Source organism: Nuphar pumila, chromosome 14 (genome assembly GCF_984573655.1).
Source record: "Nuphar pumila chromosome 14, dmNupPumi1.hap1.1, whole genome shotgun sequence".
NCBI lineage: Eukaryota > Viridiplantae > Streptophyta > Magnoliopsida > Nymphaeales > Nymphaeaceae > Nuphar > Nuphar pumila.
Window position 1 is genome coordinate 44,681,886 of NC_143262.1, and position 27,093 is coordinate 44,708,978.

Consider the following 27,093-nt stretch of genomic DNA (forward strand, 5'->3'; position numbering starts at 1 on the left):
AGTCTGTTGATACAAAGGTATACCGAGGTATGATAGGATCACTACTATATTTAACTGCTAGCCGTCCAGATATTATGTTCAGTGTTTGCTTGTGTGCTAGATTTCAGTCAAATCCAAAAGAATCACATCTTAAAGCTGTAAAAAGAATAATGAGATATTTAAAAGACACAGTTGATTTTGGATTATTCTATTCAAAATCCTCTACATTTGATCTAATCTCATACAGCGATGCTGACTTTGCTGGAAGTAAATCTGACAGAAAAAGCACAAGTGGAACATGTCATATGCTAGGGCAATCACTAGTATCATGGTTCAGTAAGAAATAAAACTGTGTATCCTTATCAACTACTGAAGCCGAATACATTGCTGCTAGCCTAGCCTATACACAAGTTATCTGGATGAAACAAACCTTAAAAGATTTTGGTTTAAATTTTGAAAATACAACTATTTTCTGTGATAATACTAGTGCTATAAACTTATCTAATAATCCTATTTTACACTCACGAACTAAGCACATTCAAATAAGACACCACTTCTTAAGAGAACAAGTCTTAAACAACATAATTAAACTCGAATTCATACCCACTAATCAACAGTTAGCAGACATATTCACTAAACCATTGAAACATGAAGACTTTACACGAATTAGAAGAGAATTAGGAATATGCAAACTAAGTGACTTATAAATTAATCACACGTATTATAATTAATACTTCTTATAAGTTATGTTAAAATCTTATTTTAAAAGGATTTTCTTCTTATCGATTTTTGTTAGTCAAACTAGGTTTTCATATTCACGTATACTCTAAACTCTTATAAGACACATTCTTTATGTCTTTCAACTTGTCATCTTTCAAGTACACATCCATAATAACTCCTTGTCCTATTTCCTTTCACTTATATCCATAAGAACTAATTATATTAAAGTAAAAGCTATCATGACATTGTTCACATCACTCATCTCATAACTCCTTTATTATTTTTTATCCTTTTGTGAAAACTTCTCTTACGATAAGTTGGTTCACCTTCAACATGATAACATATTATTTTATGAGAAATCTTGCTTTTCAAATTTTAGTCAAAATTGAATGATTATTTTTTTTGGTTCTTTTTACCTTCTTCTAAAAATCTAGTTGCTATGCTTTACGTATAATTTTTACTATATCATTTGTTATATTATATATTACATACACTCTATTTCTATCATGTCTTCCTTTCCTCCTATTGAGACACTTCACTAAAATATTAATGCCTTTCATGAAAAATTCAAAAGATTATCCTCTCGTACCACCTTTTAAGTTGTTATATTTCACGTAATTTTTTACTATATCATCTATTATATAATAGCTTAAGAACAATCTATTATCATCTCTTCATGCTTTACATCTTTTACGAAAAAGTGTTGTAAAATTCTCTTTTCAAAAACTTGTACTCCACTCATAAGTACGATTTGTATCACCTTTTTATCTCTCTCTCTCTCTACATTATACGAAGTACCTTTCCATCCGTGACCATGACTCTCTCATATATTTTATATCTCTCTCCAATCGAGATTCATTAAAACCTTGTCCTTAACTCCACTTTATGTCATACATCTCCTATCCAACATCAAGTGATTGGTGTCCTTTATGACCACTCTCATTTCTTTATATATCCGTATCACCCTCCTTTATATCTATTCACACTTCTTTCACGTATATCAAAATATACACTTCTTAAATAAGAAATTATTGCATTTCCTCATACTCTCATGTTTGTCCTATTCCAAACTCCCTCTTCACGATTTTGGAATACTTTCACATAAAGTAAATTCTTGAAAAAGTTGTTTGTTCTTATTAGGCCATTACTCACTCTCTATCTATTCTTCATGATCTTCATAAAAATCTTTAAAAACTCTTGAATCATTCTTTCTCTTACGTTTAATATGACACTCAATACTCAATTCATGACCCTTCTCACTATCCAACAAGATTGCCCATAGTAAATTTGTTACATATATAGAAAAATTATTTTGAAACTATGTCCTTCTTAATATCTATACTAATATAATACACTTTCTTCCAAAATTGATTTGATTTGTCATTCACAAGTCTCTTATTTTACAACTCACGCATTTCCTCTTTCTACTAAAATCTAAAAATCCTTCACTTCCAATGTCATTCATTTCTTATCACCATTATTCTTCTCCTTCTATTTATTAGATTGATTCATATCTCATTCCCACGATTTTCTCTATTCTCTTACAAACTCTTACTCTTTCCAAGTCTTTTTCTCTTGCTCGTTCTTTCTAAGCTCTTGCCATGGCTTCCTCTTCAAACACTGCAATCACTGCCGCCGACCTAAGGTATCCCGATTTATTTCACTACTACAACTCCCTTTGCTCTCGACCAATTCATGAAGGTAAATTGGTTCACTACGACGACTTCGTATTATTTGACCTAGAGAGATCTCTCCCCGAACTTAAATACTTACTAGGATCTTCATCCCAAGCTGCTTACTATCCCGAACTCGTCCGACTCTTCTACACAAATTTTTCCTCTGATCATGAGCAAACTACCATCACCACCAAAGTACGCGGACGCCTGATGTTCTTTCATGCTTCCTCATTAGGCAGAATTCTAAACCTTCCTTCCACCGGCATAAACCTAGACGACATAGTACCACTCGACCGGTCGGTACTTCGAAAAATTCTTCTCTGCACCAACTGCTCACAACTTCCCTTGCACATGAGAAATCTCCAACCTCATGCTCAATTGCTTGCCCAGATTTTTCTCCACAATATCTATCCCAAGCCTCCACGCAAGGGATTAGTGCCAAGAAAAATCTCTCTCCTTCTCTACGCAATTTTTTCTTCTACTCAGATAAACTGGTCCAACATTCTTTTCGACCTTTTTATTCACTATAAAAAATTTCAGCCTCTTCTTTTCGGGTGTTTTATAACTCCCATTTTAAAATACTTCAAAGTACCCCTTCAAAACGAAGTTATCCTCTATCCCTCTCAGGTCCTCGATGCTACTTCCTTCAATCTCAGTTCCCTGCACCTGTCCGGCTCTGATGAAGAAGATCCAACATCCAACAACTTATGTTTTAGACTGTACTAGATGTACTTTATTCCGTCTGTAATAACTTTACATTATTTTTTTTCTGTAATAACTCTACTTACTCTGATCCCTTCCTTTTTGTCTATGACAAAGGGGGAGAAAACTTGTCTCCATTATTGAAGAAAAATACTCGTATTTAACATTTTTCAATATTTTTATGATAAGTATTCTTTCTATGCATAATGTCTTTTTGACAGAGGGAGCATATTTTGTCATCATCAAAAAGGGGGAGAATGTTGAGAAACTCTGTTTTGATGTCACATAATATGATACACTGTCTTATTTGATTTCATATAATATGATAATATGTCTTCTTGAAAAATGTTATATAATGACTGGATATGTTTTGCCATATATCTAACGAGTATTTGATGCAAGGATATCTCACTCATTCATAAAATCTATTTCATAAAAGTATACGATAGTTTCAAAAAGCTCCTTTTTGAAAACAAATAATTATACCTTCTTACAACCCTTTATGAAAAAGGTATTTTGACATGATTTCAAAATGTAATAATTGTACCTTATATCATATACAAGACAACTTGAAAAGTAATGATTTTAAAAGTAGGAAAAAGACAAAACATGAAATCGGCTACACAAAGAAAACAAATATAATATTGGTTTTGAAAAGACTCTAGTTACCTTCTTTAAAGAAATGATTTCAAATATAGGAAAAAGATAAAACATGAAATCGGCTACACAAAGAAAACAAATATAATATGTTTTGAAAAGACTCTAGTTACCTTCTTTAAAGAAATGATTTCAAATATAGGGAAAAGACAAAACATAAAATCGGCTACACAAAGAAAACAAATATAATATTGGTTTTGAAAAGACTCTAGTTACCTTTTTACAAACCCATAGAATGCCGACTTACTTGAAGTCATCATTCTCTTTGTATAGCATTAAATACCTCCCGTAAGAAATCCTTGTTAATATCCTTCTCAAGAATGTCGACTTACTTGTAGTCTTCATTCTCTCTGTAGACTTTGAAAAACACAACATAAAGAAAACTCTTGACATGACTATGTACAAATAAATATCTCAAAGCATTTATTGTACTTACACTCATTTAAAGTAAAGAAGTACTTATGTACCACAAATCATTAATTAGGATAAAGACAAAACTACATGACAGCTTACAATCCAACGTTCAATGTACTATTGTAAGAAATAGACTTTTTACATAAAATATATATTACCTAAAATATTACAACGACTAGTGTACCCTATATTTTACTTTTATGGAAAGAAGACTTTCTCGAATTTCTCTAAAGATGTTTTTTGAAATGACATGACATTTCACATCTCAAAAAGCCAATGACTATTTTTTTAAGCTATAAAAACACACTCAAATGAACTATTCAGGATAGAAAGGAATGGAATAGACAAGTGAGCTTACAACGAGAAAAATACCTATTCGATATTTGAAAGAGAGCCTAGAAAAAGAAAGAGAAAAAGTCAAAAATAACTCTTTGACAAAGAGTATCTTCAGAGTGACAAACAGAACATTCTGAGAATCCTTCATTTGTGCATTCATATCATCCTGAAGGTTCTATAGGAAGTATTGTAACTTTATGTTATTCAATGTATTTCTTCTTTATTGAAAGAAGTAGACCTCTGAGAAAGAGGGTGTTGCCCTTCTCTGTTGAGAGAAGAAGACCTCTGTGTAAGAGGGTGTTGTCCTTCTCTGTTGAGAGAAGAAGACCTCTGTGGAAGAGGGTGTGCCCCTTCTCTGTTGAGAGAAGAAGACCTCTGAGGAAGAGGGTGTTGTACTATTTATCCGGTGACTCGGATGTTATAGTGGAAAGCTCAAGTGGTTTGCTTGGGGACTGGATGTAGGTTAGGGTTTTGACTGAACCAGTATATATCCTGTGTTTACTGTGTTGTGCCTTATTGCTTTATTTTTTATTATATCAACTTGCATCGTATTTCACTATTCACCCCTCCTCTAGTGGAATTTCAGTGAGGATGTAAACAAAACTTAGGATTTTTGTCTTTTATAAAATAACACTGGATCCACACTAGATCCTTTACAAAATTCATCATATTTCCTTTAAATATTTTCCTCTTTTATCAGATTTTAATTTAAAGTTAATTCAATATATATACCAATGGCCATAGTCAAGGTATTTTGAGAGTTAATCTCATTTTAAACTTTATAAAAGCACCAAAATGTGTTTCATTCTTCATATGAATTTAAATATAGATTATTATATAATACATTCAATGACCATAGTCAGGGATGTATTATATCTTCAATCTTATTTTAAATTCATTTAAAGAATGAAATAACTTTTCAAAATTCAAAATCCAAATTCTTTAAATTCATTCATCATTTATGGTAGAATTGCATCATATTTTCCAAAATCCTTTTCCAAAACTCCAAGTAATCTCAAATATTGTTCTTCAAATCTCTATTTTAATTCATTATTCTATCTTATTTCAAAGATTTAAATTTCGATTTCAAAGTCCAATTTGACTTTGAAGTTTCAAGATTCAATGTTATATTCAAAATTCCATTTCCAAATTCAAGTCCAATTTCAAAGTTCAATTAACTTTGAAATCTCTGATTCATCTTCTGATTCCAAATTCAAACTTCAAATTCAAAGTCCAATTTGACTTTGAAATTCATTTGTATATTTAAGATTCAAATTTCTAAATTTCAAATAAATTTTCCAAGTTCAATTCAACTTTGGAATTCTTAATTCATTTTTTAGGATTCGAAATTCAAATTCAAATTAACATCCCAAATTTCAAAGTTCAATTTAAACTTTGAAATTCTTGATTCATCTTCTAAATTTAAAACTTAAAAAAAACCCAATTCTAGATCTAGAACCCAATTTCACTTTGGATCTCGGACTTCAGATCCAAATTCCCTTTAGGATCCAAAATCCAACTCCACCTTGGATCTCAGACTTCAGATCCAAATCTATTTTAGGATCCAGAACCCAATTCCACTTTGGATCTCAGATTTCAGATCCAAAATCTGTTCTAGGATCCAGAATCCAATTCCTTCTTGGATCGCAGAATAGGATCCAGAATTCACTTCCACCACGGATCTTAGACCTCAGATCCGAACTCCATTCTAAAACCTCAGATCTGATTCCCATTTAGGATTCTAAACCTGAAATTCAATTTTGAATCTCAACTCTATTTAGAATCCAGACTCTGGATTCAAATTCCATTCTGAACTCCAAAATTCAAATCAAATTCTATCTCCAAATCTAAATTCCATTCCAAGTTTTCTATTTCTCAATTCTATTTTGATTTCTCAAATCTTATTTTGATTTCAAGCTTTACAACTGAAATTTAAATTACATTCCAAATTTCATCTCTATCCTGATTCAAAATCCTAATTCAAAGTCCATTTATGACTTTGAATTTTCCTTTCTTCTCCTTTTATCTCAACTTCAAAATCATTCCTTTCAAGATCCAGTTTTATTTTCCCATGCTCTGATTATTCCAAAAGCTTAGAACTTTAAATCTTAAGTTATAAGTTAGAAACCATTTTCTTCACTCTATTATCAGATTCATCTCAGAAACACTTGAATGTTTCCAAATCATTTTCAAAAAGAGCATACATCCTTACATTGCACAAGCATGATTCTTTGTGCATTTAGACTTAAAATAAATTCTTAGAGAATTTCTTAGCAAAGCAAAAGGCATGAATTCGACCTTTGGTTCGATTCAGGGCGCCAGGAACGGTCGAACCTCGTACCGACGAGCGAATCCCGTCTCCCAATTTTTCCGCAAATATTTCAAAACGGAGGAGTAATTTTCTAAATATTTTCAAAATTAAGGTCAAGTGAGACCCCGCAAAAGAGTTCCTCTTCTCTTCTCTTCTTTTCTTTTTCTTTTCTCTTCTCTCTTCTTTTTCGTCTTTTATTTTCTCCCTTCAAAAACATTTTCTTCACTCTATTATCAGATTCATCTCAGAAACACTTGAATGTTTCCAAATCATTTTCAAAAAAGAGCATACATCCTTACATTGCACAAGCATGATTCTTTGTGCATTTAGACTTAAAATAAATTCTTAGAGAATTTTTTAGCAAAGCAAAAGGCATGAATTCGACCTTTGGTTCGATTACCTCTGGTAAAGGCGCCAGGAACGGTCAAACCTCGTACCGACGAGCGAATCCCGTCTCCCAATTTTCCCGCAAATATTTCAAAACGGAGGTGAGTAATTTTCTAAATATTTTCAAAATTAAGGTCAAGTGAGACCCCGCAAAAGAGTTCCTCTTCTCTTCTCTTCTTTTCTTTTTCTTTTCTCTTCTCTCTTCTTTTTCGTCCTTTATTTTCTCCCTTCAAAAAGGAGGAAATAGAGGCTGGAAAGGAAAAGAGAAGGAAGAGAGAGAGTATTACGAGAGGAGAAATTTTTGCGATGATCACAGATTTGGCGACCGTGATGGGACCTCATCTTCGTCCGATTGAATCTATGCCTTTGCTTTTCTTTGATATTTTCTAAGTCTTTATTCTTCTATGTCAGCTTCATTTCCATGCAAAACCTTAGGAGCCTAGACTCTGTCCTAAGCTGACATCATTATATATAGGATTTAAGTATGGTTTGGTAGGACCATATTGAGGAGATTATTCCATGTTCACATTAGACTTAGGTCTGAAATACAACTCTCTTCAATTTTAGGGATTGAATGTAAACAATGTATGCAAGTGTATGTTTCTTCTTTACTTTAAATCTATCTCTTTAGGACTTGCATTAAAGCTTTCTGATTTTATTGCATGTTGATCATGTTTTCAAAAACATCCCTACCTATATTGTCCCGGTCTTCACGTTGCTGGGATGTCTCACTGAACCATAGTTTGGGAGAGAGCCTCACAACTGGGCCACTTATTTGGGTTCGCGCCCCCCTACCACGTACCTAAGGGCCATAGTCCGAGGTATATCAGTAGGCGCTCAAGGATGTTGGTAAGCCTTTACCTTAGAACCAGAGAAATATTTCTATGCCACGTACTTCAAGCTTCGGCTTGAGTATATCGGCATACCTTGATTGGAATCAGATAATCTGAACCATAGAGTTAGGATTAAGGTCCTACAAGCTATTTCAAATATTACATTTAGAGTCAGCTTTAGGGAGTGCTGCTTATGCATCCTTGTTTGTATATCTGTGATTGTGTGATATTTTATATCTCCCTTATATTTTCCAAAACCCTGGGTATATATTATTCAAAATTTCCTCTTTGTTTTTTTTTTAAAAACCCAGGTGTATTTTTCTTCTTCTCATCTCTTCAAAATTCTTCTGATCCTGCCTGCAAGTTCTTCAAATTTTTACCGTTTATTCTCAAATTTCATTTTTCCTCCTATTTTTCTTCTGAGCTTATATCCTTGTTTATCTTTTTTTCATAATTAAAATCTCTTGTCGTCGTCAAAAGATATCCTTTTCAAAATAACATTTTCCTTCATATTTGTAGTTGGTTACTCTCCCTCGTAGAGTAACAACGAAAATTGTCATAGATTCTGTGACGACTCAATCCCTAGTAATGTGATACAAATTTTTAACAGATTTTAACCTAATCCTTCCTCTTGTCAAAGCCTCTCCAAAAAGAATCTCTTCGGTCTAAAAACCTCCACTTTCTTCTACAGAGAACATTGATATTCAAAAATGGTTCAAACAAGAGCTGGAAAAGAAACGGTTCCTCAACTCAGCGACAGTGAGGTGGAATGGATGAACTCTCCTAAGTCGGTCAGGGGACAGGGTCAGAACAAAGGAGATGACATTGACCCCGCTATGTATGGTATGTTCCAAAAGATGATGGCGAGGATGATGTCGGAGCAAGCCGAGGCCAAGCTGAAAGAGGCAGTTCCTAAAAGCAAACTGAGGAAGAAGCCTGTAAAAAAGCAAGTCAGAATCATCAGAAAGAAGGTGCAGCCAGACACTACTTCTGAGGAATCAGAGTCAGAAGAGGAGCAGATTGTCTACAAACAGAATCCTCTGAGTCAATCCGTAAAGATAGCTGCAGAAGAGCCTGAATCCGTCAATAAGCCCAAGTCTGGGACTTCAGCAGAGGACCCGATGAGCAAGTAAATGAAGGAGATGAATCGAGCGATCAAGGACATTCAAGCCAAGGGTAAGGGCAAGCAGACCTACACTGGCGAAGATTTTTACGATGGTCTAGATGGGGATGATAATCTGGAGAACCTTCCTCGTAAATTTCTCAAGTTTGACGGGACTGGCAATCCTAAGGCTCACTTAGCTACCTTCTATGCGGAATGTTGCCGTTTCAGGAAGGACAACAGGGCTTTGTTCATCTGTTTTCCTCGCAGTCTAGAGGGTGTAGCAGCGAGGTGGTATGTCGACCACATCAATCCTATCGAACTACGAGAGTTCGATAAAGTAGTCAATTTGTTCATAGAGTGTTTTCTATTCAACACTAAATCTTCACCTACATTAAATCATCTTTACAACCTGAAGCAAGGTGAGACTGAAAAGGCAAGAAAGTTCATTCACAGGTGGAGAAGCACCTGTAATAAGATGAAGGTACCCATTCTAGAGGAGCAAGCGTTGCAGATAATCCACAACAATTTCTCTCAGCCCATGAAAAGCCTTATCGCCACTTCCCCGACGAAATCCTTTATCAAATTGATTGAGTGAGCCGAATGGCTCGAGGCAGGAATAAAAAGCGGGCTTTACGAGGGCATGCCTCTGGCCAAAAGCATCCAAGACCAGAAGAAGAAAGCGCAGTTCACTCATGCAACTGATACCTTTGGCAATGATCTTGACAGCAACAGAAGAAACAAAAATGACAGCAACAATGGTCAGAACCACAGCACGGCTCAAGGGAGAAAGTCTTCCAAGCAGAATGACAAGTCGTCTCAGTCTAACTTTTTGCAAAAAGAAAAGATAAAGCGCGAAGGTTGGAGTAATGATCGTGAATTCACTCCTCTGAAGCAAACGCTCGAAGAAGCCCTTGAATTCATGCTGGCCAAAGGATTGGTTAAACTCCCAAAAGTCACAAATCCTCCCACAGTCATGGGAAGGTTCATGAATCAGTTCTGTAAATTCCATCGGGCAGTGGGGCATGACACTGATAACTGCTTTGTCTTCAAAAATATTGTTCAGGATTGCGTCGACAAGAGTCTCTTTGCTGAAGATGGAGAGGAAGACGAGTTGGCTGTCATGACCAAGCCTCTCCCAAACTACTCAGAAGATTGATCATGCTAGAATTTTCTGTCTTCCTCCCCTTTTGCGAGTCACCTTATAGGGGCCAGTCAGCCCAGTCTTTTGTGACCTTTTGGTCAAAGTACTTGTAAATATTTTAGTCATTGTTATCAGTTTTGCTTTGAAATGTCAATTTGTCTTTATGTCTTTGATATTCAAATACTTCCTTCTTTTGCCATATTGGGGCATTTAAATTCCTGTTCTTTTCAAAATGCGGGACAATCCTGACATCATTCATGAGAGAAATGATATTACCTATAAGGGTTTTTCAAAAATCATGAAAATTTGAAAGTCGTCATTATGGTAACCAAAGAGTTCAAATATTCTTTGGTCCAACCTTCTTCAAAAATCAACCCTTGTGTTGATCAAATTTTCCAAAAATGGGTTTCAAACCATTATCAACACTCGTGTTGATCATATTTTCCAAAAATGGATTTCGAACCATCATCAACCCTTGTGTTGATCTTATTTCCAAAATTGGTTTCAAATCATTATCAACCCTTGTGTTGATTTCCCTTTTCAAAATTGGTTTTGAACCATTGTCTTCAAAATCAAACCTTGTGTTGATTTCCTTTTCCAAAATTGGTTTCGAACCATTATCTTCAAGAATCAACCCTTGTGTTGATTTTCTTTTCAAATTTGGTTTCAAAACATTATATTCAAAGATCAACCCTTGTGTTGGTCTTATCTTCCAAGATTGGTTTTAAAATATTATATTAAAAAATCAACCCTTGTGTTGATCTTATTATTAGTTTTGGACTGTCATTTTCAGAAATCAAATCTATTATTGATCTTCTTTTCAAAAAGTAGGTTTTCAAACCATTGCCTTCGAAAAATTGACCCTCATGATGATCTCTCATGTTTGATTTAAAGGATCAACCCTTACATTAATCATTTTTCTTACAGTGGATTTTCTTCCCAAAAATGATTTCTCACTTATCTTTTAAATAAACATTTTCCTTTCAAGATCCCATATGCAGGCAGGATCAGAAAAACTCATTTTTCTCAAATCTTATAAATTTTCATCTAATTTTGTTATCTTTATCAGTTTCATTCATTTTATTCATATTTTTATCAAGTTTACATAAATTTTATCAAGTTTTATCAAGTTTTATCAAATTTTCCTCAATTCTATTAATATTTTATCAAATCTATAAACCCTTTCAGGTTAAGGGATAAACCTGATGCCTCTTTTCAATGAGGTATTCTTTTATTCTGTTTTACCCTTTCAGGTTAAGGGATAAACCTGACCCTCGTTGTCTGAGGTGTTCCCATTCAGGATAAGGGATAATCCTGAAACCCCTCGTAGGAGCAATAATGCTACTTATGAGGATTCTTTTGTAAAGACAATTTTTTTCTCGATTTTGTAAATTTTTATCAATTTCTCTTTATTTTCCCCAAATTTTATTCTATTCTTTACCCTTTCAGGTTAAGGGATAAACCTGACCCTCGTTGTCCGAGGTGTTCCCTTTCAGGATAAGGAAAAATCCTGAGACCCCCTCATAGAAGCAACAAGGCTACCTGTGAAAATTCTTTTCAAAGACAAAATTTTCATAAATTTATTTGAATTTTCCCACTTTTTATAAATTTTATTCTTTAACCCTTTCAGGTTAAGGGATAAACATGATGCCTCTTTTCAATGAGGTTTTCTTTTATTCTATTTTACCCTTTCAGGTTAAGGGATAAACCTGACCCTCGTTGTCCGAGGTGTTCCCATTCAGGATAAGGGACAATCCTAAAATCCCTCGTAGGAGCGATAATGCTACCTATGAGGATTCTTTTGTAAAGACAATTTTTCTCGATTTTGTAAATTTTTATCAATTTCTCTTTATTTTCCCCAAATTTTATTCTATTCTTTTCCCTTTCAGGTTAAGGGATAAACCTGAATCATTTTTTCCTAAATTCCCTTCAAATGTCCATTCTATTTTCCCTTCAGGTTAAGGAATAAACCTGAATCATTCTCCTAAATTCTCACCAAATGTCTATTCTATATTTACCCTTTCAGGTTAAGGGATAAACCTGACCCTCGTTGTCCGAGGTGTTCTCATTCAGGATAAGGGATAATCCTGAAACCCCTCATAGGATCAATAATGCTATCTATGAGAAATTCTTTGTAAAGACAATTTTTCAATTTTTCTCGATTTTATAAATGTCTATCAATTTCTCTTTTAATTTCCCCCAAAATTCTTTTATTCATTTGCTCTTTCAGGTTAAGGGATAAACCTAACCCTCATTGTCCGAGGTGTTACCCTTTTAGGTTAAGGGATAAACCTGATGCCTCTTTCCCATGAGGTATTTCCTTTATTCTTTACCCTTTCAAGTTAAGGGATAAACCTAACCCTCGTTGTCTGAGGTATTCCTATTCAGGATAAAGGATATGTTGAGAAACTCGGTTTTGATGTCACATAATATGATACACTGTCTCATTTGATTTTATATGATATGATAATATGTCCTCTTGAAATAATGTTATATTATGACTGAATATGTTTTGCCATAAATCTAACGAGTATTTGATGCAAGGATATCTCACCCAATAAGGATGGAGACTTCATGTTCAAGTACAACTATGGTGCAATCATACTCCTTGAAGAAAAAGCTTGATGAGCCATGCATTCCTAAAGTTCAAATGAAGAGATCGGCTACCTCAAGATGAAGATTTTTTTCTTTAGAGTCATATGTAACAGAACCTTCAGGAACTTGCATATTGCATATTACATACTCATTCATAAACACTATATCATAAAAGTATATGATAGTTTCAAAAAGCTCCTTTTTGAAAACCAATAATTGTACCTTCTTACAACCTTTTATGAAAAAGATATTTTGTCATATAATAATTGTACCTTCTTACAACCTTTTATGAAAAAGACATTTTGTCATGTAATAATTGTACCTTACACTATATACAAGACAACATGAAAAGGAATGTAGGAAAAAGACAAAAACATAAAATCGGCTACATGGAGAAAACAAATATAATATATTTTTGAAAAGACTCTAGAAATATTTTTAATATAAGAAGAAGACAAAAACATAAAATCGACTACAAAAGAAAAACAAATAAAATATGTTTTAACAAGACTTTAGTTATCTTCTTTAAAGAAATGTTTTTTAATATAAGAAGAAGACAAAAACATAAATCGGCTACACAAAAGGAAAACAAATAAAATATGTTTTTGAAAGGACTCTAGTTACTTTTTTCATAACCATAGAATGTCGACTTACTTGAAGTCATCATTCTCTTTACAAAGCATTAAATGCCTCCTGTAACAAATCCTTGTTAATATCCTTCTCAAAGAATGTCGACCTTCTTTTGGTCCTCCTTCTCTCTGGAGACTTTGAAATACACAACATAAAGAAAACACTTGACATGACTATGTACAAATAAATATCTCAAAGCACCCATTGCACTTACACTCATTTAAAGCAAAGAAGTACTAATGTATCTCAAATCATTAATTAGAATAAAGACAAAACTACAACCCAACGTTCAATGTACTATTGTAAGAAATAGACTTTTTACATAAAATATGTATTACCTAAAATATTACAACGACTAGTGTACCCTCTATTCTACTTTTATGGAAAAAGGTATTCTCGAATTTATCTAAAAGATATTGTTTGAAATGACATAACATTTCACATTTCAAAAAGTTACAATTCCAAAAATGTAACGACTACTTTTTAAAAGCTATATAAACACACTCAAATAAACTATTCAAACAGGGAATGGAATAGACGTGTGAGCTTACAACGAGAAAAATTTCTATTCGATATTTGAAAAGAGAGCCTTGAAAAAGAAAGAGAAAAAAGAAAGAAAGAAAAGAGAAAAAGTCAAGTCCAGCTCTTTGACAAAGAGTATCCTCTGAGTGACAAACAGAATATTCTGAGAATCCTTCATTCGTGCATTCATATCATTCTGAAGGTTCTATAGGAAGTATTGTAACTCTGTTATTCACTGTATTCCTTCTTTGTTGAAAGAAGTAGACCTCTCTGAAAGAGGGTGTTGCCCTTCTCTGTTGAGAGAAGAAGACCTCTTGGGAAGAGGCTGTGCCCCTTCTCTATTGAGAGAAGAAGACCTCTGGGGAAGTGGGTGTTGTACTATTTATCCGGTAACTCGGATGTTATAGTGGAAAGCTCAAGTGGTTTGCTTGAGGACTGGATGTAGGTCTGGATACTGACCGAACCAGTATAAATTTTGTTTTATGTGTTGTGCCTTATTGCTTAATTTTTTATTCTATCGATCATTATCATATTTCACTATTCACCCCTCCTCTAGTGGAATTTCAGGATAATCCTGAGACCTCTCGTAGGAGCAATAACGCTACCTACGAGAATTCTTTTGCAACACAAGTTTTATCAATCTTTATTTAATTTTCTAAATTTATATCAATTTTTCTTCATTAAATTCTCCTTAAATTCTATTCTATTTCCCTTTCAGGTTAAAGGATAAATCTAAACCTCGGCCTTCGAGGTATTTTCTTTTTCCCTTTCAGGTTAAGATAAACCTGAACCTCATTTATCGAGACATTTCTTCTTCTTCCATCAGGATAAGGGATACTCCTGAAGTCTTCTATCATCAATTTTTCATCAAATTTTTACCAAATTTTTCACCAGGCTTTCGTCAGTCTTTTCTTTGTCATTTTTTTTGTCAACTTTATTGATTCTTTATCAATTTTGTTTGATGCTTTGTTAATCTTTTTCAATCTTTTCTTTATTTTCATCAATTTTATTCTTTATCAACTCTTATCACTTTTTGTCAAAATTATTTCCTTCTTCCTCTTCAGGATAAGCAATAATCCTGAAAACCCCGACAATCATTCTCACTTCAATTTCCAAATATCTTGAAAATGCCGGTCTCCTCTTCTGACACTCGGTCAGAAAAGCCAGAGCTCGTGCGGGTACATCCACAAACCCAGCACTCATACTGGTGTAATTTCAAAATCCAGTACTCATGTTGGGGCATTTCTTGAAAAACCCAGTGCTCGCACTAGTACACCTAGCACTCGTGCTAGTGTTTGGCTGACCGATCAGTTAGCCTCTCAGGTTCAGTCTTTGCACTAACCATTCCTCAAAAATCAAAGCTCTAACTTTGACCTTCGGGTTATTCAAATCTCAATTTGCAGTCTTCAGGTTACAATCTTCATCAATCTTTCCTCAATTTCTGTCAATCTTTCATAGATTTTTATTCCTTCTTATCAACTCTACTTTAAGATTTGAGTTTCGACTCGAACTTCCAACTTTTTCCTCAAGATTCGAGCCTTGACTCGAACCTTCCAGCTTTTCTTTGAAAATTCAAGATTTCTTTCCTTCAATAAATAAACTTTAGAGTTTCCCTTTGAGATTCGATCCCCGACTCGAACCTTCCAGTTTTCCTTTAAAAATTTGAGTTTTATCTCGAGTTTTCTTTTCTTCAATAAATGAACTCCCCAGTTTTCCTTTGAGATTCGAGTCCTGACTTGAACTTTCCTGCTTTCCGTCGAAAATTTGAGTTCTAACTCGAGTTTTCTCTTCCTTCAAAAAATTTGAACTTTAGAGTTTCCCTTTGAGAATCGAGCTCTGACTCAAACTTTCTAGCTTTCCCTTGAAAATTTGAGTTTTATCTCGAGTTTTCTTTCCTTCAAAATCTGAACTTTCAAAATTAACTTTGAGATTCGAGCCTTGACTCGAATTTTCCTGCTTTCCTTCAAAGATTTGAGTTTTTTCTTGAGTTTTCTTGCCTTCAATAAATGAACTTTCAAGTTTTCCTTTGAAATTCGAGCTCTGACTCAAATTTTCCTGCTTTCCTTCAAAGATTTGAGTTTATCTTGAGTTTTCTTGCCTTTAATAAATGAACTTTCAAATTTTCCTTTGAGATTCGAGCCCTGACTCGAATTTTCCTACTTTCCTTCAAAGATTTGAGTTTTATCTCGAGTTTTCTTGCCTTCAATAAATGAACTTTCAAGTTTCTTTTTGAGATTCGAGCCTTGACTCGAACTTTCCAGCCTTCCTTTGAAAATTTAAGTCTCAACTCGAGTTTTCTTTCCTTCAAATACCGAACTTCCAATTCTCCTTTAAAACTCGAGTTTCAACTCGAATTTTCCTGTTTTCCTTGTAGTACCCGAATCCTGATTCAGATGTTCTTTCAAAACCAACTTTTTGAGTTGGGCTTAGCTTCAAATTCTCGTTTTATATACCAAGCCTGCCTTCAGAACTTTCAATTTGTATTTACCTTCAGGATTCAACCTAGTGTTGGATTCTTCTCCAAAGTCCCACTGGTGCGTCAAAACTCGATGTTAAGCAAATTTTTTGTCATCAAGAATTTCAGGAACATCTTGCCGAATTGCCATAAAAAAATATAGTTGTTGATCTCAAGTTTTTATTGCATAAAGAAATTCCTCAAATCTTCTTTAGTATTCTTTCCAAAAGGGTGAAACTTTTGTGAAGAAAGACTCAAAATTCAAATTTTCTGTTGCTCAACCAAGAGGTTAAAGAAAAATCTTTGATATGATTGGCGAAGGAAAATTCAATGATGTTGAAAAGCCATAAATGAGATGATATTGATCATAGCTATGGCACATTCTTAAAGACCATTCTTTGGCAGTAAGACAGTAGAAATATCCTGGGCAGTGAAAAATGACCTACCCAATCCATGTTCCCTTAGTCATTTAAGCTGCAAATCAAATATCCGCAAAAGGGATCTCTCAATTGTCGTCAAGATGAAGGTGAAATATGCAAGCTAGATCTCCGAGGCCAAAGAAGATTTGGATCATCTCCGAGATGAAAGAGTTTGTGACGGATCCTTCCAAGGAACGTTCTGAGCATCGCCAAGATGAAGGCGACTGCGATGAACCTCCCGACAAACCCTAAAAGATATTTGATTTCTGCTATCTTCTAGAGAGTTTTGACCAATGAACTAATGTCATCAAGCCTAATTCTTGAGAAAGAAAAAGAAGGATCGAAACATCTCCAAGATGAAGGAGTTTGTGACGTACCCTTCCCCGAAAAAAAGAGAGGAAAAAGTCAGGACATCTCCAAAATGAAGGATGATGTAAAAGCCCAAGAAAGCTTCATGACTCAAAAGAGTGCAAAAAAAAATCATCATGGGAAAATGCCCAGGATATCAAACTGCCCAAACTGCCAAGAATCTTCTTTATCTATGTAAAATTCTTCTATCAATATCTTTTCATTCAATTGTTTTTATGAAGCTAAGAATATTTCCTCTCCTTTCATATCAATAAAATTGATAGCATCCTTAAAGAAAACCAACAACAAAAATTTGACTTTGATTTTGGGTTCTATAGAGTTAACCCAGTTGGGGGTAATACTCTAGGAGGAAGAAAGAACATCTTTAAAAAGTGCTTACCTTCAATTACCTTGAAACAACTATAATTTTATCACTTTGGCAATATTTTCCAGCTTTCCTGATAAGAAATAATAACTTGATATCTGTTTTGATATATCCTGGTATCGCCTTATTCGTCTTTCACTTTGTCGAGAGACTCTCCTTCTCCTTTCTAAAAGGATCGCCTTATCCGTCTTTCGCTTTGATCAAAAGATTTGCCTTCTCCTTTCTAAAAGGATCGCCTTATTCATCTTTCGCTTTGATCGAAAGATTCGCCTTCTCCTTGTCAAAAGGAAAGCCTTCTCCATCTTTCACTTTGATCGAAAGATTCACCTTCTCCTTGTCAAAAGGATCGCCTTCTCCGTCTTTCGCTTTGATCGAAAGATTTGCCTTCTCCTTGATAAAAGGATCGCCTTATTCATCTTTTGCTTTGATCGAAAGATTCACCTTCTCCTTGATAAAAGGATCACCTTCTCCGTCTTTCGCTTTGATCAAAAGAGTCGCCTTCTCCTTGATAAAAGGATCGCCTTATTCATCTTTCACTTTGATCGAAAGATTCGCCTTCTCCGTCTTTCGCTTTGATCGAAAGATTCGCCTTCTCGTTGATAAAAGGATCGCCTTCTCCGTCTTTCGCTTCGATCGAAAGATTTGCCTTCTTCTTGCCAAAAGGATCGCCTTCTCCGTCTTTCGCTTCGATCGAAAGATTCGCCTTCTCCTTTCCAAAAGGATCACCTTCAATGTCTTTCGCTTCGATCGAAAGATTCGCCTTCTCCTTGCCAAAAGGATCACCTTCTTTGTCTTTTGCTTTGATCGAAAGATTCGCCTTCTCCTTGCCAAAAGGATCGCCTTTTCTGTCTTTCGCTTTGATCGAAAGATTCGCCTTCTCCTTGATAAAAGGATCGCCTTCTCCGTCTTTCGCTTTGATCGAAAGATTCTCCTTCTCCTTGTCAAAAGGATCGCCTCCTCATCTTTCGCTTTGATCAAAAGATTTGCCTTCTCCTTGCTAAAAGGATTGCCATCTTCATATCTGTTTTCACCTTCCCCTTGCTAAAAGGATCGCCCTCTTCATCTTTCGCTTTGATCGAAAGATTTGCCTTCTCCTTGCTAAAAGGATTGCCATCTCGCTTTCACCTTCTCCTTACTAAAGGGATTGCCATATTCATATTTCACTTTTGCCTTCTCCTTGTCAAAAGGATTGCCATCTTTCATATTTCTTTCTCACCTCCTTTCTAAAAGGATTGTCCTCCTCATCTTTCACTCTGATCGAGAGATTCGCCTTCTCCTGTCAAAATGATCGCCTTATTCATCTTTCGCTTTGATCAAAAGATTCGCCTTCTCCTTGTCAAAAGGATCGCCTTCTCCATCTTTCGCTTTGATCGAAAGATTCACGTTTTTTTTTATAAAAGGATCGCCTTATTCATCTTTCACTTTGATTGAAAGATTCGCCTTCTCCATGATAAAAGGATCGCCTTCTCCGTCTTTCGCTTTGATCGAAAGATTCGCCTTCTCCTTGATAAAAGGATCGCCTTCTCTGTCTTTCGCTTCGATCGAAAGATTCACCTTCTCCTTGCCAAAAGGATCTTCTTCTCTGTCTTTCGCTTCGATCGAAAGATTCGGCTTCTCCTTGTTAAAAGGATCGCCTTCTCCGTCTTTCACTTTGATCGAAAGATTCACCTTCTCCTTGATAAAAGGATCGCCTTCTCCGTCTTTCGCTTTGATCAAAAGAGTCGCCTTCTCCTTGATAAAAGGATCGCCTTATTCATCTTTCACTTTGATCGAAAGATTTGCCTTCTCCTTGATAAAAGGATCGCCTTCTCCGTTATTCGCTTTGATCGAAAGATTCTCCTTCTCCTTTCTAAAATGATCGCCTCCTCATCTTTCGATTTGTCGAGAGATCCTCTTTCTCCTTGCTAAAAGGATTGCCATCTTCATATTTCGCTTTCACCTTCTCCTTGCTAAAAGGATTGCCATCCTCATATTTAGCTTTGTCAAGAGAATCTCCTTCTTCTTGCTAAAAGGATCGCCTTATTATCTTTCACATCGTCGAAAGATTTGCCTCCTGTTACCTTATTCATTGTTCATTTTGTCGAAAGAATTGTTTCACATCTCCTTATTTTCCATCTCTCACATCCCTTGAAGAGTTGCCTTATTCAATTGAAGTATCTCTTCCTGTCCCATCACGGTTTCGAGGATTCTGTATGGTCGTACCCACTCAGGTTAAGGGTCAAACCTGTACCTTCCGTGAAAGGTCCTCAATCTTCAAAAGCTGATTTAGTCTCAGCAATGAGACGCCCAAGGTCATCCCTTTTCCAAGCTTTAGGGAACCCCATTTTTCCTCCTTTCGCAAACCCGTTTCAGATTTGTTCGTCCAAACTCCGAAAGGTCCCATCATGGTTTCTTCACTCGAGGATTCCGTATGGTCGTCCCCTTTCATGATAAGGGTGAAGCCTGAACCTCGCCCTCCAAGGTATCTTCCTTTTTCAAGTTTGGGTTTAAACCTGAGTCTCGTTTTGACAAGGTGTTTTCTTCCAGTCCCATTATGGTTCTTCCCATCGAGGAATCCATGTTTTGTATATCCATTCAAGAAAGGATCCTACTTGAACTTCATCTCATGAGGCATTTTTCCAAAAATGTCCCATCAAGGTCTGCTTACAATTCTTTCAGGTCATTTTGATATATCTTCATCCCATCCAGGTTAAGGGCTAAACCTGAATCATTTCAAAAGTCGATCTTGTCTCACCCATGAGACTTGATCAAATTTTTTACCTTTCATCACTTCAGGATCTTCACCTAAAAGTCCCATCACGATTTCCTCATTCCTATTATTCAGTCATATCAATCTTTGAGGATTTCGTCTCCCCAAAGCCATTCAGGATAAGGTATTAAGCCTGAGAAGCCATGTCTTTCAAATAAATTCTTCCACACCCAGTTCAGATCTGTTGACTGGGACATTTTCAAAATTTGGAGTGTTATCTTTGCCACTAAGCTCGGCTTTTTGCCGGCTTAGTAGCAAAGAGGGGCATCTGTGAACACCCCAAATTTTTCAAAATCTTTTAAATATTCTCTTTTTGCCTGTGATTTCATTTTTTTTAGCAATTGAGTCTAAATTCCAGTTCATTTCTCAAGTTTTACTGAAATTAAATTCATTTTATATATCTGACTTGATTTCGGACCCGGATCCATTGTCCAGATCCAAATCTAAGTCTCGTTGTCCAACTTTTAAATTAAAATTACAAAAAATACCAAAAATAGTTTTTAAATAGCTCGGGCAGTTCATCCGGCACTCTGTTGGATCTCCAACTCTATATTTCTCGATTCAAGGCTTTAAACCTCAAATATTTTTTTAAAATCTGGATATGAACCCATTTTCTGAAGAAATTTTCTCAAAATAGCTTTTAATTCTCAGAAAAATTTCCTTTTGTAAATATTTTGCAAAAACACAAAAAAAATTAGTTTTAATCTTTGTCTTCTCGTAAAACTTTAAGATTTTATTCTAAAAGATGCAAAAAAATGAAAGATAACACAAAAACCAAAAAAATTGGAAAAACTACGAGAAAAACAAATGATTTTGAGCCTTTTAAAGACAATTTTGCTAAAAACCTCGGGAGCCCCCTTTTTGTAAAATCTTGAAAATCAAAGGGGCTCCTCGACAAATTTTTCTTTTAGGGTTTTAAAAACCCTTCGTAAGAAAGGAAAAGGGCGAAAAAAAATCGCCCTCTCACTGCCTCTTCATGAAAACCTCACCAAAGCCCTCTCTCTGTTTCGCCCACCGAAACCCTCTCCTCTCCTAAAACCCTCCATCTCTGAACTTCCCTTTCTCCACCACCGATGTCCAACGGCCCCTCTCGAACTTTCCTCTCCTTCCTTAACAGGAGGCACGCAGGACTCCTTCAGGACATCCGTTTCCACCCTTCCCCCTTTCTCTTTCCTTCAGAAGAATCCGCTATCACCCCCACACCCTCCTGTCCACGCTTCAAATCTTCTTCCCCACTTTGTTTTCTACCTTTCCTCTATTCTTATTTCCCATAGACTGAAGAAAGCCGATCTAGTCCTAGGATTTCCAAGCAATCCAATAGGCCGAACATTAGGGGAATTACGGGAATCACAGGTAAGTAAACATCTCTCATTCCGTTTGATTCTCGACAAAATCATGTTTCTACCTATTGCATTTTCTCTCTATTTTTCAGATGTTCTCTTCCCCCTTTCTTTTTTTTTTCCTTTTTTCTGATCGTTCTTTTGTTTTTCTTATTTTTTATTTCATTAATGCACCTTATGCAATCTCGATTTGCATATAGAAAATCGAGACTACAGACAAGCAATATCGAAAGGAACCAAGGTGTTTCGACATTTTTTTTTCTTCTTTCTTCTTTTTTTTCTTTCTTTCCCCTTTTCACTATTTATTACAGTATCTCATTAGTTTTCGCATGATTTGAGTGAATACTCTCTTGTTGTCATTTTCGTTATCTCCCATGGTTTCTTATTGGCATTGGTGATCTTCCATACCCCTTTTTTTTTTTTTTGATCTCCGATGTGTGTTTGAGGTTTCTGTTTCGTTTTGTCTATTGTGCTGCATACATCTAGCCAATACCCGCATTCGTGATATCAATCATGGCTCTGCTGGAATCATCCCGCAGAAATTTATGCCATTCCAGCTTCTTAGGTGTTATTATACACAGATGATGCATAAGTGATAAAAAAAAAGATAAGATCCGATTACATGGGTAATCAGGGGTACCCCTCAAGGTCGGGAGATGATTTTTGTTTTGATGCATGTTGATTTAGTTCATATTGCTCTGATCTGAAGATAGCACAACAGATGGAGGCACATTGATTCGATGATTCGGCCATTGAAAATCCCATATTCTTGAAGTCGATCAAGAGTTCCTGCACTGTCCATTTCTAACTGAAATACTCTTATTCAATCGATGAAGTGACATGCCCTTCCAATGCTTCAAGAGCATTTAGGCTCCCCTGTTCAATAGAATTCTCATCTGCAAGATGGTAGACTCATTGGATTTGGGGAGTTTCATACGTCCATCCAATGGTCTGTGATTCTGTGTGCCTACGCACAATCTACGGTAATAATTGGTTTAATCCATGGAGGTCGATTTGCTAACTTTTGTTTTGTAGGTTCCGTCTGCCACGTCTCCTTCCCGAGCACATACCATTAGAATATTAACAGTTAGTCTGTCTCTGAGTGGTTCAGCCTTCCTTGCAAAGGCCAACGTACTTGGGAAACCTCAGAGACGGATATCTTGAATGGTTGTTATGCATGGTTTTCAACATGCCTAAGAATGTATATCCTGGAAAAGAAGACCAATGGTACAGAAAGCAAAGGGGAAATGTATGACCAGAGGTGTTTCCCCCAATGAATTCAGCCACAAAATCTCGATGGGTGTTTTCTGCTAAACATGTGAAATCATTATAAGTTTCATCTTATCTTCTATGTGTTATTGTGGCATAGAACTGTGCCTTTTATACATTGCTGCAGTACGATACATTTACTTTATCCCCTGCATATCTGGTTTTGGGTTTACCATCAGAAATTTTCCTTTTATGGTTAAAATATCTCTGCTATCATGAAATTCTTGGTCAGTGGGAAGATCCCAGCACCATTCACATCTGTAAAGTCAGTTGGATTCACAAGCTCCTGCAATCAGTCACCTAAGATCGAGTGAGGATCAACTCATCAGAATTATCAAGTGCATTGAAACCCTAAGCCAATGAGTAATGGATGTTTGATTTGACCTGGCATTCCCTGTATTTTGTTGCACAGCATAAGTTAAATTATATTCATCCTCTGTATCGATTTTAGCTTTGACATTTGCATACCACGCTGCATTCTCAATGGTTCATTTTGGATATGTAAACTGAAATGTGGTGTTATCCCATTCCTAACCATATAGTTTATTAGCAGTTACAGAAGGAGGTCTCTTGCGACCTGCTATCAGTTCTCTAGCTTTTGAGCGAACTGACTTGATTACTGTCCTGCTGAAGACCTATGGCATTACCCCTTTGAAGAAATTGGTGATTAATCATCCAACGAAGCAAATCAATCCAGATTTTTGGTTTTGTTGTAAAGTACGTCAAGATATCAGTCTGAGATCAGTTTTTTCAAAAGGCCTAAGCCCTGCTGATATAAAATTAGGTTTTGATTCATTGTACATTACGTGTCTTTGAATGTTTGCTGCATTTATAATCATTGTGGTCCGCCTTGTACCATTCTAGTTAATTTTCCAATGCATGCCACATTGTTTCTGTATCTCATATGTTAACCCTTTACAGTTGTTGTATTTGTTCATCATTTGCATACTCAACTGAAGGTGACAATGTTGGCACCGTCGTAGCAGAAGATTTGGCGGCAAAGGGCCACTACCTTTCATGGTACTCACAGTTCGAGGGTCTTGCCATACCACTGTTTTCAAGGAAATCGCCACCTGCTGTATCATATCTACAGCCCTATGACCTCTAGTGCAATAAGTTGAAGTTCTGCTGAAAAGAAGTTAGCAAGTGTCTGGATTACAAGGTAATCAGAATAATGTTGATAATCTATGTATAAAATGGAGCAAAATTCTACTCTCCTTTGCCAATAAGATTAAAGTCAACATAGTCATATTTTTATCGTGTGATTACCTAACTGAAAAGGTAATGTCTAGAGTCTTATACATGTAGCCCAAACATACATTTTCAGCATATTACACATGCATCTTTGGACATGCATTTCTTCATTCAATTCATTTCAATATATGTGTTTTCCCATTCATGATATATTAAAAGTTCATTAAATCAGAACATAGACATAACATTCTATCATCCTGCATCTTAAATACAATACGATGTTTCCATTATATATACATATATTCTCTTGCTTGTACTAACTCGACCTTTTGCAGAAAATACATCAAAAATACAATTCTCTTCTTAGCTTAGAAATTCTTTATTTAATTCAATGATGTAATAGTTAGATGATCATGAGAAACTTCATATTTCCAGCTTTTAGATAGAATGAATGAGCATAGTAATGTCATAAATTGCTTGTTTTCATGCTTTTTATCTTTATTTTCTAAAATCTCACGATGGTGAAACACGAATGGCACATGCACCATTTCATAAGAGGTAATTAATCCTAAGTTGATGATTTACATCAATGGCCATAGTCAGAATGTAAACAAAACTTAGGATTTTTATCTTTTATAAAATAACACTGGATCCTTTACAAAATTCATCATATTTCCTTTAAATATTTTCCTCTTTTATCAGATTTTAATTTAAAGTTAATTCAATATACATACCAATGGCCATAGTCAGGGTATTTTGAGAGTTAATCTCATTTTAAACTTTATAAAAGCACCAAAATGTGTTTCATTTTTCATATGAATTTAAATATAGATTATTATATAATACATTCAATGACCATAGTCAGGGATGTATTATATCTTTAATCTTATTTTAAATTCATTTAAAGAATGAAATAGCTTTTCAAAATTCAAAACCCAAATTCTTTAAATTCATTCATCATTTATGGTATAATTGCATCATATTTTCCAAAATCCTTTTCCAAAACTCCAAGTAATCTCAAATATCGTTCTTCAAATCTCTATTTTAATTCATTATTCTATCTTATTTCAAAGATTTAAATTTTGATTTCAAAGTCCAATTTGACTTTGAAGTTTCAAGATTCAATGTTATATTCAAAATTCCATTTCCAAATTCAAGTCCAATTTCAAAGTTCAATTAACTTTGAAATCTCTGATTCATCTTCTGATTCCAAATTCAAACTTCAAATTCAAAGTCCAATTTGACTTTGAAATTCATTTGTATATTCAAGATTCAAATTTCTAAATTTCAAATAAAATTTCCAAGTTCAATTCAACTTTGGAATTCTTAATTCATTTTTTAGGATTCGAAATTCAAATTCAAATTCAAATTAACATTCCAAATTTCAAAGTTCAATTTAAACTTTGAAATTCTTGATTCATCTTCTAAATTTAAAACTTAAAAAAAAAAACCAATTCTAGATCTAGAACCCAATTTCACTTTGGATCTCAGACTTCAGATCCAAATTCCCTTTAGGATCCAAAATCCAACTCCACCTTGGATCTCAGACTTCAGATCCAAATCCATTTTAGGATCCAGAACCCAGTTCCACTTTGGATCTCAGATTTCAGATCCCAAATCTGTTCTAGGATCCATAATCCAATTCCTTCTTGGATCGCAGAATAGGATCCAGAATTCACTTCCACCACGGATCTCGGACCTCAGATCCGAACTCCATTCTAAAACCTCAGATCCGATTCCTATTTAGGATTCTAAACCTAAAATTCAATTTTAAATCTCAACTCTATTTAGAATCCAGTCTCTGGATTCAAATTCCATTCTGAACTCCAAATTTCAAATCAAATTCTATCTCCAAATCTAAATTCCATTCCAAGTTTTCTATTTCTCAATTCTATTTTGATTTCTCAAATCTTATTTTGATTTCAAGCTTTACAACTGAAATTTAAATTACATTCTAAATTTCATCTCTATCCTGATTCAAAATCCTAATTCAAAGTCCATTTATGACTTTGAATTTTCCTTTCTTCTCCTTTTATCTCAACTTCAAAATCATTCCTTTCAAGATCCAGATTTATTTTTCCAAGCTTTGATTATTCCAAAAACTTAGAACTTTAAATCTTAAGTTCTAAGTTAGAAACCATTTTCTTCACTCTATTATCAGATTCATCTCAGAAACACTTGGAGATTTCCAAATCATTTTCCAAAGGAACATACATCCTTGCATTGCACAAACATGATTCTTTGTGCATTTAGACTTAAAATAAATTCTTAGATAATTTCTTAGCAAAGCAAAAGGCATGAATTCGACCTTTGGTTCGATTACCTCTGGTAAAGGCGCCAGGAACGGTCGAACCTCGTACCGACGAGAGAATCCCGTCTCTCAATTTTCCCGCAAATATTTCAAAATGGAGGCGAGTACTTTTCTAAATATTTTCAAAATTAAGGTCAAGTGAGACCCTGCAAAAGAGTTCCTCTTCTCTTCTTTTCTTTTTCTTTTCTCTTCTCTCTTCTTTTTCGTGCTTTATTTTCTCCCTTCAAAAAGGAGGAAATAGAGGTTGGAAAGGAAAAGAGAAGGAAGACAGAGAGTATTACGAGAGGAGAAATTTTTGCGATGATCACAGGGCATTACTCTAGTGATTAGTTATGATTGTTATTGTTACTATGTCATATTTGTTAATGCTTTTTCAAGATTTACTTAGATTTTCATTATACTATATATGTGGTGCCCCAAACCCCCAACCTTGGAAAAACATATGATTTTTTAGGATTTTTTTTTTGAAAGGGATTTTATGACAACCACAGAATCAAAGAGAAGTAACAAAAGGTAAAGGCCGCAAGTCTGAGCGGGCCACAGTAAGTGAAGCATACATGATTAAGTCGAATATGTACAACCCAAAGTTTTTCAAATACAAAATGAGGCAAGTAA